The 12906-nt window shown below is 50.5% G+C and overlaps 1 protein-coding gene across 2 annotated transcripts in view; it reads right to left on the bottom strand.

Moving 5' to 3' along the window:
- Bmal1 (basic helix-loop-helix ARNT like 1) overlaps window positions 1-11650 on the bottom strand; it is a 101474-nt gene extending 89824 nt beyond the window's left edge. For both annotated transcript variants that reach the window (XM_075971924.1, XM_075971925.1), the window contains exon 1: window positions 11453-11650. The gene's annotated coding sequence lies outside the window, so the exon portion shown is untranslated. The remainder of the gene's footprint in view (window positions 1-11452) is intronic.
- Window positions 11651-12906: the final 1256 nt, after the last annotated feature.

The following is a 12906-nucleotide window of genomic DNA, read 5'->3' as shown; positions in this document are numbered from 1 at the left end:
TGATGCTTGGCATATGTCAACAGCCAAGGGCTAGGTACCACTATTAATACATATGAATGCATAAATTATGCTGATGAAGCTAAGAGTTGGCAGGTCGCCAAGAAAGGCTCTGCTACACCGTGGCAGCTACAGGCTTTACAACTGGCTATTACCTGGACAGTGTGCTGGCTCATTTATTAATCCTAGGCTAATGGAGGTTCTTCTGGAGCTCTGCCTAATGCCCGAGGACAGAAAAACCATCCAAGAATGCCTGGACAGTCAGCTGTTTTTCTGGTTTGGAGCTGTCCGTCACTATGCTGAGAGACGTTCCGAGAGAAGAAAACATTCAAGTGACTATCTATATCTAAGTGTTTCATCCCTGTCTGGGTGAACGGCTCTCCATCTCTGGGTACAAAAGAGTAAGTCTCTTTAAAGCATGGCCCCAGAACTGGAGATACAGGTCAGCTGGCAGAATGCTTGCTCAGCATGCACAAAAATCCTTGGTTCAACCCTTCGCACCGCACAGAGGGCGGTGGCCCGCGCCTGCAATCTCAGCATTTGGGAGCTGGAATCAGGAAAATCAGGAGTTCAAGGTCATCCTCAGGTAGACAGAAAATTCAAAGCCATTCAGGGCACACAAGACCCTGTTCTCAAACAAAATCAAAAATGTTCCTAGTCAACAAAGCAGCCTGAGTCAGCACCCACATAGTGGACAGCGCCACCTCTTCCCGCCCTGGAGGGGGCTCAGCTTTGCTCCAACACCTGTAAAGGCCAGCACACTCTTGCTGGTTAGGACTTCAAAGCCTTCATTCTTCCATTATCTCTCTCGAGCATCAGACCCACCCACGCTGAGAAGCACTGGATAAGAATTATTTTACCAGCTCAACAGACGATCAGGCTCAGTCTGAGACATCAGTGATCTGCTTAAGGGATGGTGGCTAAGAGTGGAAGCAGCCTAGAATGCAGGCTATTCCAATCCTACTCCAGGGCTCCCTACAGACAAAACGTATTTGTTTTTAAACATTTGCCTTCCAACATGATGCTTTGCCTCTGAAGGACTCATGACTGAGGTATCAGGTCGCAGTGCAGTGTAGATCACACACTTAAAAGCCACGTATGCTGGCAGATGCTGGCATGCTGCAGACCTCTAAAGATGAACCGATAACAGCCATGCCAACTACCATAACTGTCAATTAACTTGGGCTTCCAGTTCCCTCCACTCAGACCTCAGCTGCATGTAGCCCTCTATGCTCCAATGTAACTGCAACATTCACACAAGGCTCATGCGTGAGTAATTAAGGAGTATTAGCATGTCATAACACCATAATTTCATGGGTTTTTCACTGTCTGCCAGTCTCAACTACTCTGATAGGTGTCTCTTTACTTTTCCTGTTGCTGTGCTAAAATAAAATAATAAACAAATAGTAAAAACTCACAAGGAGCCAGTGAGAAGGCTCCATGGGAAAAAAATCACCTGCTATCTAATGACAAAAACCTAATAGCCTGAGTTCAAGTGGGACGCAGGGAGACGTGACTCCACAACGTTGTCCCTTCCACATGCATGCTCACGGATGTGCATCCAAACACATATGCAGTAATGATAATAATGGTGAACACTTGATTTTTAAAATATATACCAACAAAAGCAACTTAAAGGAGAAAGAGATTATTTTGGCTCATAATTCCATCATGACAGGGAGCTTGAGAGGCAGCTGGTTCCATGGCATCCACACTTAGGAGCAGAGGGAGATGAATACTTACGCTCGGCTCCCTTTCTCCTTCTCATTCGGTCTGGAACTCCAGCCCACAGAATGGTACCACGCTCTGTGAGTGGGCCTCCCTTAACTAAACTAGTCAACATAAACAGAGGCCAACCCAAATAACCCTCACCAGTGTGCTTGTTCCTAGGACATCCTAGATCCCCCCCCCCAACCCCAGATAGAAGTCAATATTAACCATCACAGCTGGTGTTCTGGTTTCATTCTGATGTTGTGGTAAACCCCTATGGCCAAAAGCAACTCAGGAAGGAGAGGTTTTATTTCCTCTTATACTTCCAGTTCATGATCTATCATTGAAGGAAGTCAAGGCAGGAGCCTGCGGGCAGAAACCATGGAGGAACGCGCTTGCTTGCCAGATCGCTCTTGAGCTTCTCCTGCCTAGGGACGGTGCCTGAAATCAGTCATCAAAACAGGCAATCCCTCATAGACACAGCCTTAGCCATGTGATCTGGGCAATCCATCAACAGGAACTCTCCTTTCAAATGACGTTAGGCATGGAGTTGACAGCTGGGTCTAAATGGTCACTAGGCAAACCTTGACTTGCCACTGACTTCCCTTTTTCCCTGTCATATAAGTGGGTTAAACACAGGCAGGCCTCGACGAATCTTCCAAAGTTCAATTCCCACGTTAGAACCCTCCCTCTAGGTTAGCTCACCTCTGCATGCCCTCTCATCCTTCCCACCTCTGTGCTTTGAATTCTCTGTACACATTCACAGCCACCTCTGAAGGACAAGCCCTACCCTCGTCGGTGTGCTGGCTGAACTCGGGTCCTCACAGGTGCTCATCCTGTATTTTACAAATGATCCATCTCCCCAGTCCGCGGGATGTTCTTTCATGAAATAAAACTGCATGCAGGCTCCTGGGTCACAAAACAAGTCAGATCTGCCCTGCATCTAGTCTGGTGCTTGGCATATAGCCCTTCGGACATCCACTGACTAAATAATGACATGTTGTTATACCCGAATAAATGTACAGCAAGTGTTGTTTCCGTTGAGGAGGCTCAGCTACTGCTAAGCTATGCTCTGGAGTCAAGGAAAGACATCACAAGATGAATGTCAGGTGAACAGCTAACTCCTTCATCAGAAAAAGGTACTCATCTCCAGCCAACATGGAGAATACAAAAAACACAGATGCCCAAAGGAATGGCTACCTAGACTTCGTCTAAGTACATGCAAGAGCAAACAAACCCTTGCATATGTCCTGTAACAAGGCAGGGGCATCTGGGGTTTTCACAAAGCTCAATCCACCTGTTGAATAAATAAATAAATAGGTATTTATTGAGCAACTGATCTGTACAGACACCAGCTCAGCGGCTGGTCGTGGGACAAGGCGGGGTGTAAGCAGGTGACATTCCTGCTCACATTCTGGCACCCCAGGAAGAAGGTGAGGCTCCATGCAACCCGCAGCTCCACAGTGAAGATCCCAGCACGGTGTCTCCTTGCACAGATTCCTTCTGTGCCTTCAGTGAGGGGGTGACAATGACCACGCGGCTCACAGCTGACCAGACCTGAGCAGCACTGAAAGTGCCCTGTCACTCCAGTGCGGCAATCCTTCGCTCAGAACGCACTGAGGACAGACGGTACAGCTCGCTCACCTCAGTCACTTTTCAACACTGCCAGCTGAGCTCAGCCACGAACGTCACTTAAATATCAAATGTCTCAAATGGCAGAGTGACCCAGGATGCCAAAAGCAGGACTCAGGAGTGGGAAGGGAGGGGCAGCGCATGGTGAAAGGATGGTTTTTTTCCCCCATGGTAAAACCCTTTCCTCCTTTGAAGCAGAAGTTGCTTCCATCATCCCCAGCCTTGGGCTCCTTCCCTCCAGCAGGATACTGAAAATAGATTTGCATTTAACATTTAAAACTGTTTTGGATCCCACACTCTTTTAGCTCTGTTCTCGGCTGCAAGCTCATCCCCGGCCCTGAGCGTTCTCACAAGTGTGTTTCACAAGCAAACAAACCAGTCACCGTGTTTATACCTAAGAGTCCAAAGAAAAGGTGATTTACATAATGATATGGGAGATTAGATGACCAAGAACACACAATTCCTATCAGGACCAAAAGTTCTAGGAAAAAAATCCTTTCAACTCATTTAGAAAGACAGATAGGGCGCGGGGGGGAGGAGGGAGTTGTGGAAGCAAAACTGCTGAACACCAGCCAAGGGAGCTTCTAAGCTCCCCTCGTCCCCTGCCAGGTACTTCTAGAAGAATTTGAAGGGGGCCAATTCAAAGTAGGCTTACACGATGAAGGTCATGTTTCGTTTTCTTATTACTCTTTAAATACCCAGGATTCTGTAACTGAGAAGACCCCGTTCTCAGTTACAGAATCCTGGAACTTTTTGGAAGTTCCAAAAAGAATATTCCTCCTGAAGGGTCTTAGCACGTCACCACATTGACTCGCAATGCCCTCCACTCTGAGTTCTGTTGTCTCCTCTATAAAACAACAGACCAACTCTCGGGGCAGAAAGGTTAGGGAAAAAATTCCTTCCTAAAGCCTTCTGACAGGCTGGAAACCAGCAGAGATGACTAAGATAAGCAGCTAGAGCCAGCAGTAAATAACGGTAACGCACGACAGACGACGGCCTCGCAAGCTACACTTAATTAACGCTAACATGCTTTAGAACGAAGCCATACGGGTTTGGCTACAGCTGTCCCTAAGTGGCTTTCCTGAGCTTGACGGTGAACCAAACCATTATTTAGCTTGGTTGCCTTTTTTTTTAAATATAGACAAACTTATACTAAGCTTCCATCAACTGCATTACAAATAAACTTTTAAAACATTGAAGATGAGCATGCATACCAAACAATATACAGAAGTCCGCATTAAATATAATAAAAACAGTAAGGGGCGACGGCACCTGTCATCAGTACATATATGAGGGAGCCCTTCAAACCCTTAACTTGTTTGCATGCGACACGGCATATAAACAATGCCTTGCATTTCACAAAGAGCCTTCTAAGCAGGGAACAGCGAACCACTAGCTAAGTGATAGGAGCAAATGCTTTAATGCCTATGCTCAGGCCTTTGACTCTGGGCTCAAGGCTCCTGAAAAGAGAAAGGAGAGAGAAAGCATTTGGCCACAGAAACCCAGACCCTTACAGCAGCTCTTACTTCCCTGGGCAATCAAGCTGCCTCCAACAGCAGGACCTTGGTACCTGCCAGACCCTCCTCCATGGAAAATGTTCCTGTATCTTTCGGAAGCTCAGCTCAACTCATCTCAGTGAGGTCTTCCCTGAGGACCCTGCTAAAGCATGTTCCCTGACAGTGTGAATGTTCCTTAGTGTTTCAGTCCCTTTGGTTCCTCTGCATGTCTCTTCCACACAAAGCAGAAGCCTGTTTGGGTCACTTCTGTGCTCAAAACAGCTACTCACCTGGAAGCCTCCAGGAAACCCCACTGAAAGAGTGGAGGAGTGGAGAGAGAGCAGGAAGTGAGGGGGAAGTGAGGGGGAGACAGTTCAGCATCAAACTATTGAAAAGGGAAGGAACTGACCACTCTGATTAGGCTGGAGATGGCTGCTGGCCAATTGTGAAACAGCATTGCTTTGGAATAAATGACTGACCAGCAAAAGGAGGGAGCTGGGGTGAGCGATTCAAGGCAGGCAGAGGAAGGGAGGGCGAGAGGAAGGCCTCTCTGCTCAAGAGATCATGAGCTAGGACATTCAACAGGAGAGACCAGGACACAGTGTGACGAGCAGCAGGGAAGCTCAGGCACTGGCTAATAATGGAGGTTGGGGACGGAGCAGGGATGGCCTGGAGGCGCAGAGGCAGCCTTGAGAGGCCCAGAAGACTGGACACAGGGCATCTGTTCCTAGAAGGCCCTGCCTGGTCGTACAGAATAGAGAAAAGGCGAAGGAGTAGAGAGCGGAGCCAAAAAGCAAAAACAGGTGGTATTGGTCTAAGTGAGGAGTAAGCAGCTTGGCACGAGGGAGACAGAAGTCACCAGGATGTCACGGCATCTCCTCTCGTAAAAGGCAACTTCCAGCCCCTCTCACAGCAGCACCCAGGCCAGGGCCAGGGCCATTCCCACCCAGCCTGCTCCAGATCCCCAGCCAGGAGAGCACTCGGGGCAGGGCATCCCTTTCCACACTTGTCAATCAGAGGCTGAGCTGCTCCAGAGTCAGTGATTACTACCTTTGGGGGTATACAGCTGAACATTATATAACCCATTTTTTATGTAACAGGTTCTTCACATAAAACATTGTTCCCTTCGCTATCTAAATGTATTCAGAGGAAACAACCGGCATTAAAAACATATATATCTCCACCAAGGCTGGGGTACAGCAGTGGCTTGCGGGGCGTGTCTTTGGGATAAGGAGGACAAAGCTGAGAGACTTTTGAAGTCTCCTCCTTGGAGAGAGCTCCTAGATGTCTCTGACAGGACCAGTGTCAGGGAGTCCCTTCAGGAAGCTCATGTCAAACAGGGATCCTGGAGAGGAAGAGGCTGAGCGGCAGGGGCTTGCATGAGAGCCTCAGAAAAGCAGGAGAAAGCAAGCGATAACAAACTGACGTCGCAGGTGTAGGAGGATGCTCACAAGCCCTTGTAACTGCTACTGAGATAATATTCAAACAGACGGCCCTCTTGTGCCAAGACAAGGATGCCAGCACTGCTGGAAGGACAGGACACGCCATGCTGTCAACAGCTGGGACTGCTTCCCAATCTCTGCAAGGCTAGAGGGCTCCTAGCTTGATGTCTGGGACGTGGGATCTAACACCCTGTCCCTCCCAGCAGGCTCTGGAGTCTACCAGGCAGACAAATCCTGGCCCATCCTGCCATTTGGTAACCTTGAGCAGTTTACAGAGCCGCAGATAAGGACAGCAGTGTGACCTCACGAGAGAAGACCGTGTGAAATCAATAAGCCTGAAGTAAGCAACACATTTACGGGCACATGGAAAATGCCCAATTAATGTTAGCTACTACTGCCATAATTATTTATTCTTCTTTCTCAGCTGAAGCAAATCGGACTCAAAGAAGCTCACTAATTTGTCCAGGTCCCTCCCACAACTGAAACAGTGGTGAAGGGGATAAATACATACAAATGTCTACTCAGTGTATGACCAAAACAATATTAACCGGAATATTAAATCAGACAGAACCTTCTTTACCCAGGCAGAACAAACAGGAGTTTACAGAATTTTAAAAGGACAGCATGCACTCAGGTAAACAGCATTTGCCGTTATCATCCCGCACCGGGCATTCCCCCATTCAGGCGCTCAGCAGTCCCCTGAAGCCATCCCCCTATTAAGACTCAAACACTCCTTCCCAGGACCTCTCTGCGGTGTCCATCCCTTCTCCCCCAGTCTCCAACTGGGATGGCCACCAGACAAATACATCCTGGAAGCCTCTTGTGTCTATTATTTGGAAAGAACCAAAATGAACTCTCCTCAAAGAGCTCAGTCTGGGCAAATAGGCCAGAGTCCCAGGGACAGTCCAACATGATACAGAACACAGTAGAACCTATCATCCTAGAAAAGGGTCAAGGGCTGGGGACACCGCTGCCAAGTGTGGGGAAAGTCAAGACAAAGACAGCTCCTAAAGGTCCAAGTACCCGAGCTGGAACAGAAGAGAGTGGCTATGAAGACTGGGAGGCTGGGAGGACCAGGCCTAGGGCTGGTGCTTGGGATGGACCACCCCGTAGCTTGGCTGGACAGTCCTGTGTGCAGGAGTATGGGCCAGCATGTGGGCTGGATGTGGAGAGTTCCCCATGAGAGAGAACCTGGCAGAGCAAGGGGGAGGAACACCACTGAGCCACTTCAAACTGTGGTGACCTTGACACAATGTCCCATATCTTAGCTCATCCAGTCCGCACTGCAGCTCTGGGAGCTGGGGTAGGTCCTATAGGGAAGATGTCGGGATACAGAGAAAAAGCCAGTTGGCCGTCAGGTATGAAGGTTGAAAGCAGAAGCTGAGATAGGAAACAGTTGGGACTCTTACCCACCTAACAAAACTGCCTGGTCGAACATCTGGGGGAGAAGGGTATGAGGGTCCTAGGCTCCTAGGTGGTATGCTGATGCAGGGGAGTGATGCTAGGTTTGAAGACACTTTGCAAGCCTGTAACCCCCACAGCCCCTACAGGGAGGGGCCACTAGAGCTAGCTACAGGACCCGCCATAGCAAAACCGGGAGGAAGCAGGATATGACTAGAGATGGGACTCCAGGTGAGGCGGGCGCAATGTGAGCAACAGAAGATAGATGCTGACCTTCAGCAGAAGCGGAAAGAGGATCAAGAAAGCAATGTCATCTAAAGGTAGAAGGAGGGGGTGACTTCCAGAGAAGAAAGACACGTGAGATCAAGCCGCGAGGGGACCAAAGCGACCTGGAGGTCAATTAAAGGTTTAGAAATGACACCGAGTATGAGGAAGAAAGTCGGGAGAAACACCAGAGAGGAGAACGTTCAGCTCTAGGGGAGTCTGGCACCCAGCAAGGGGACATCCAGACTCAGGGACGCCTGGTATGGACACGTGGAAACTGCCTAGGGTCCAAGAGGCTCCCAATAGGTCTGTTTCTTCCTATCCCTGAATCAAGACCAAGGTTCTTCTGACACTGGTGAGGAGCCCAAAGGCAAACAGTACAGAGGACATTCTGGTGACAGGAGCCTGGCGGAGGTGGGAGGGAGTGGCAGTTGGCACTGAGGAAAGGCGTCCTGTGTGCTAGGCATTTGACCCGCATCAGGTCCTGCCATCCTCTCACAGACTCCAAGAGGAGGGCATCGTCACTATGCCAGCCAGACTGCACCGAGGTCAGAGAAGTCAAACACTTGTCCAAAGTCACACAATCTCCCTCTGACACCAGAACCCAGGGGCTCCTGCGCAAGAGAGCTTCAGTAGGAAGAGGAATGTTTTCTACCCACTGAGAAGCAGCGGGGAGGGGACAGGAGGAGAGCAGACAGGTGTTCTGAAAAGGAAAACCTAGCTGAGGCGCTTAAGTCAGAGCAGGTGGATGGAAGGGAGGAGAGACGGTCATTTAAAAGGCTATTTAGAGTCAGTCTGCGTCTTATGACGACGGGCAAGACCAGCAGAGGAGGGCAAGCTTGTATCCCTGAGCTCTTCATTCAGCCTCAAAGTCTAGAAAAGGCTTTCTCTTCTCTAATCTCCCCTGCAAACACCTACTTCAGATAGCATAACACTGCAGTCACTGTCTGAAAGCTGCAGGGCTGTGTGTGGTGAGGGCTCTTTAATCTTCACATCCCCTACCACAGTGGTGATGGCAGAGTCACAGAAAGATAAACGCTCATGAATAGAAGACAGGCTGCCCACCAAAGACAGATAAAACCTTTTTTTTTTCATACTTATATGCAGCACTGTTAAATGCGGCCATGTCTCTCCATTTTCGGGTATATGAATCCCAGCGAGGCTGGTGATGGGAAGGGATAAATCTGAAAACACGGCCACTTCCTTTTCCTGCCCCATGGCACGTAAACCTCTTCTGCAAACTGCAGAGATACGGGTGATCCGTCATCAATTATAATTCATTTGAAATGGATCCTTCTAAACACCATCTGTTGATCAGCTTAACTTTTCCAGGAAGACAGGACTTTCGCTCAAAGGTTCTGACAGCTCCAGGAGGTAAATACCTACCCTAATTCAAATCTATTAAATATTTAGTGGCATGTAGAACCTAAGAGTGGTAGAAACCTTTGACATCCTTTAGTTCAACTGTCTGAGACTTTCTATCTGAGGCAAACAGAATCCAGGAAGGCTCCAAAAGGCAGAGCCTGGGCTACAGTCTAGCTGCCTTCTAACCCAGGTTTCTGCTCTTCCACGCCTTATCGGAGCCTCTCCCATTTTAAACAGCAGAGATTGGAACAAAGTACAAATTTAACTGCTGTTTTAACATTATCATTATTCACCAGCGACGTCTAAGATAGAAACAAAATGCCACTACAGATCCAGCTTCCGCTGATACACTCAACTTCAAATCTGCCTAGGAAATTTCGAACCCTTCTAAATATGTCCAACAAACCATTTTAAAGATTTAGCAATAAAGTGAACCCAGGAACAAAGCAGAATCCGAAAGATTACATTTTGTATTTTAAAATATATATATATTTTTGGAACTTCTCTGGTATGGAAATCAAATTTAACAGCAGTGATTTTCCCCCTTTCATGCAAGCACAGGGAGTCTGAGAATATTCAAAACTGCTCAAGAGCAGCAACGATTATTTTAAGCTCATGATTCAACTGGTACATTAATTAGAAAATCCACCAACCCAAATTGACAGATCCTGGTATCAATGGGAACTTAAGAATAAAAATAATAGTTGCTAAGTAAAAATAGACTGAAAGGGGGCACAGCAGCAAATGACAGAAGGACAAATGATAAGCAAAAAAAGAAAAAGTTGTGCAAAAAAAGGCATTTAATGATCTGTTTTCCTGGACAACGCCCCCCCCCAAAAAAAGACACACAAAAAAACAAAACACGAAGATCTTGGCAGCACCGGTACTGTCAAAAAATAGTTGCTCGTGAATACAGAATCTGATTTTTGGAAGCTGGATGAGAAAACGTAACTAATATTTTTTTGCTGAAATGTGTAACAAGACAGGAGAGGAGCCGTGACTGAAAGGGCCAAAGGGCCAAAACTAGGCTAGGTGAGAGCGAAAGGACTGGAGAGCCTAAGATGCTCAGGGAACAGGTGTGGGGTGATTATGTCAGTTCGGTCAGAACAAACCTGACAACAGACACCCGTGTCCAACGCAGCCCTTCCTTACCCCGCCCGGATCGAGACCCTCTCAGCGACCCCCCGCGGTTAGCTGCCCTGTGGCCCCAAGTCTCGTAAAATTCACTTTCTACTTCTCCCAGCAAATCCGATCTCCCCAAACTGTCAACGCCGGGGCAATCTCCAGTAGAAACCTTCCTCTTTCCCGATTATCTATCAAACCCGCATTTGAGGGCAGCCTCGCTGCGACCTCCGCGGGTTTCCTGGACGCCCACTCGGGCGCAGGACACTGTCCCACGCCATCGGGCACCTGTTCGCAGACTCAATGACCCATCCATCCTCCACAGCCGCCCGAATACCGGACGGTGCAGGACCGACGGCCATCCGCACACTGGAGTGGGCCTGGTCCGTGCCCGCCAGGGAATTATCGGGGTCCGCGCTAGCCCCATGACCGGCAGAAGGGACGGGCAGGCACGAACGCCCAGACTCGACGGAGACGCCCTCCCTGCCCCCACCAGGCTCCGGAGAGGGAAGTGCCAAGGGGTTGATCGGGAAGGCGCTGCAAAGCATCGTTCTGCCCGCGTCCTAGCCATCCCTTTAGGGACCTAGAAGCTCCCGGGGATGCATCCCGGAGCTCGTTCCGGGCTCGGGTCATCGCCACCGCCGGGCATTGCTGTCTCTTTAAGAGGCTGCGGGCCGCCCCCTCCCGGGCCAGGTGGAGACGTCCGCACGGGGAAGGTGGGCGCGCCCACCGACCGCGTTCCCGAAGCCCCCACTAGCCCTCCCTCGCCCGCCGCGCAGCCCAGGCAGGGAAGATGGGGGTGCGCGGGCGCGGCGCCTTTAAGGGGCGCAGCCTCCCGCGGCCGGGTGGGGGCTGGGAGTCGCACGGGCCCTTTAAGGCCGGCAGCGGGCACGTCGGGCAGGGATCCAGGCGGCCGGGCTGCGCCGCGGGCGGGGGCGGGGGCGGGCGCGCCGGCCCGGGAGCTCGCGACCCCCGACGGGACGCCCCGGGACGGCGGCTGCCCACAGCTGTGCCGACACTCACCGTGGCTCGCCGCGAGCGCCCGCGCCCGCACCCGCACTCGGATCCCGCGGTGGCGGCGGCGGCAAGTCCGGCGCGGGTAAACAGGCACCTCCGTCCCTGACCTACTTTCTGCCTTCCCTAAATGTCGCACCACTAACCTACTTTCCGACCAATCCGCTCCCCGCCGGCCCAGGCCCGGCCCCCCGCCCACCAATCGCTGTGCCCAACCCCCCTTCCCCGCCCACCAATGGAGGAGCCGCGGAGCCCGGATACCTGCCTCTTCCCGCCAGCCAATCGGAGCGCTCGAGCCGAGCGGTCTTGGCGGACAATCCAGACCAATCTGCGTTTGGCTCCGCGTCGCGCTAGCCAATAGCTTGACCGATAGAGAAGCTACTGACCAATGGCAAGACGGCAGGGCTGGTTTACCTGCTACTTTCTCTTCACCAATCATTTGGCGTACAGGAGCACACGCCCCGAGGAGAGGCCCTATCGGTGCACTCTCTGGGTTTCTTGCCCCAGCCCTCGGTTTTTCCCCTCAGGTCTTCGGCTCTCTACGGCCGCTGCGTCTTGGACTTCCAGCGCTCGCTGTGGTCCCCCTGTCCCTTGTTGGCGTTCTGGGCTAGAATAAGCCTTTCAGCTCTCCTCCTCCTCCTCTGTTCCTTTCCTTGTTCGGAGAACGCTGAGTAAACGCATCATCTCCTCGCCCACCGCGCTACAGCTCCATCTAGGAAACCACATTTTAGGAACACAGCGCCACAACCTTCCTGAAACCCCTGGCTTGCCCAAGTCGGAACCAGGGCACTAATACCCAGCGTTTCTAAAAGTCTTTTCCGTAGGACGACTGCACGCGGTCTCGCGTTCTTTTTATTTGTCTTGACCTCCAAGCGTCCGGTGGAGCTGTCATTCTTGTTCGAAAGAGAAGTCTCCCGGGGGTGGTGGCGCACATCTGTAATCTCAGCCCTCGGAAAGCCGAGGCAGGGGCATGGCCTCGAGTTCTAAGCGAGCCTGGGCCATAGGGTGAAACCTGAGCGAGATTCTGTCACTTGTTACAGACAGGGTCCCAGCAGCCAAGGCTTCTGCTTTGCAAAAGCATCAAAGGAGCAGGACAGAAAGTTGCAGAGATTTTTAAGAAGAAAAAAATGATAAAACATAACGTGCGACTCTGACGATCCAAGTATGGAGAAGTTGTCTTATTTTTACCTCCCAAGCGCTTTCTAAGGAGACCCAGACAAACAACTGATGGACCTTCTAAACGTTGAACTCACTGATAACAAAGCCACTGTTTACTTTTTGGCACATGCCTGCTCCCCTTTAGCAACTGCAGGGGGGGGGGCTAGATGGAGTGGTAGGGAAGGGATGGGGCTGACACCCAGAAAATGCTCTGCCAATAGGGGCTGGATCCACAAACAAGTGGCATTAAATCAATCGACTCATTTATGTGCAGTGGACCAGCCCCTGGGACTATAGAATAAATT

This window comes from Microtus pennsylvanicus, chromosome 5 (assembly GCF_037038515.1).
Source record: "Microtus pennsylvanicus isolate mMicPen1 chromosome 5, mMicPen1.hap1, whole genome shotgun sequence".
NCBI classification, from domain to species: Eukaryota; Metazoa; Chordata; class Mammalia; order Rodentia; family Cricetidae; genus Microtus; species Microtus pennsylvanicus.
Note: the sequence above shows the minus strand (reverse complement) of the source record. Positions and strands in the feature narration are given on the sequence as shown.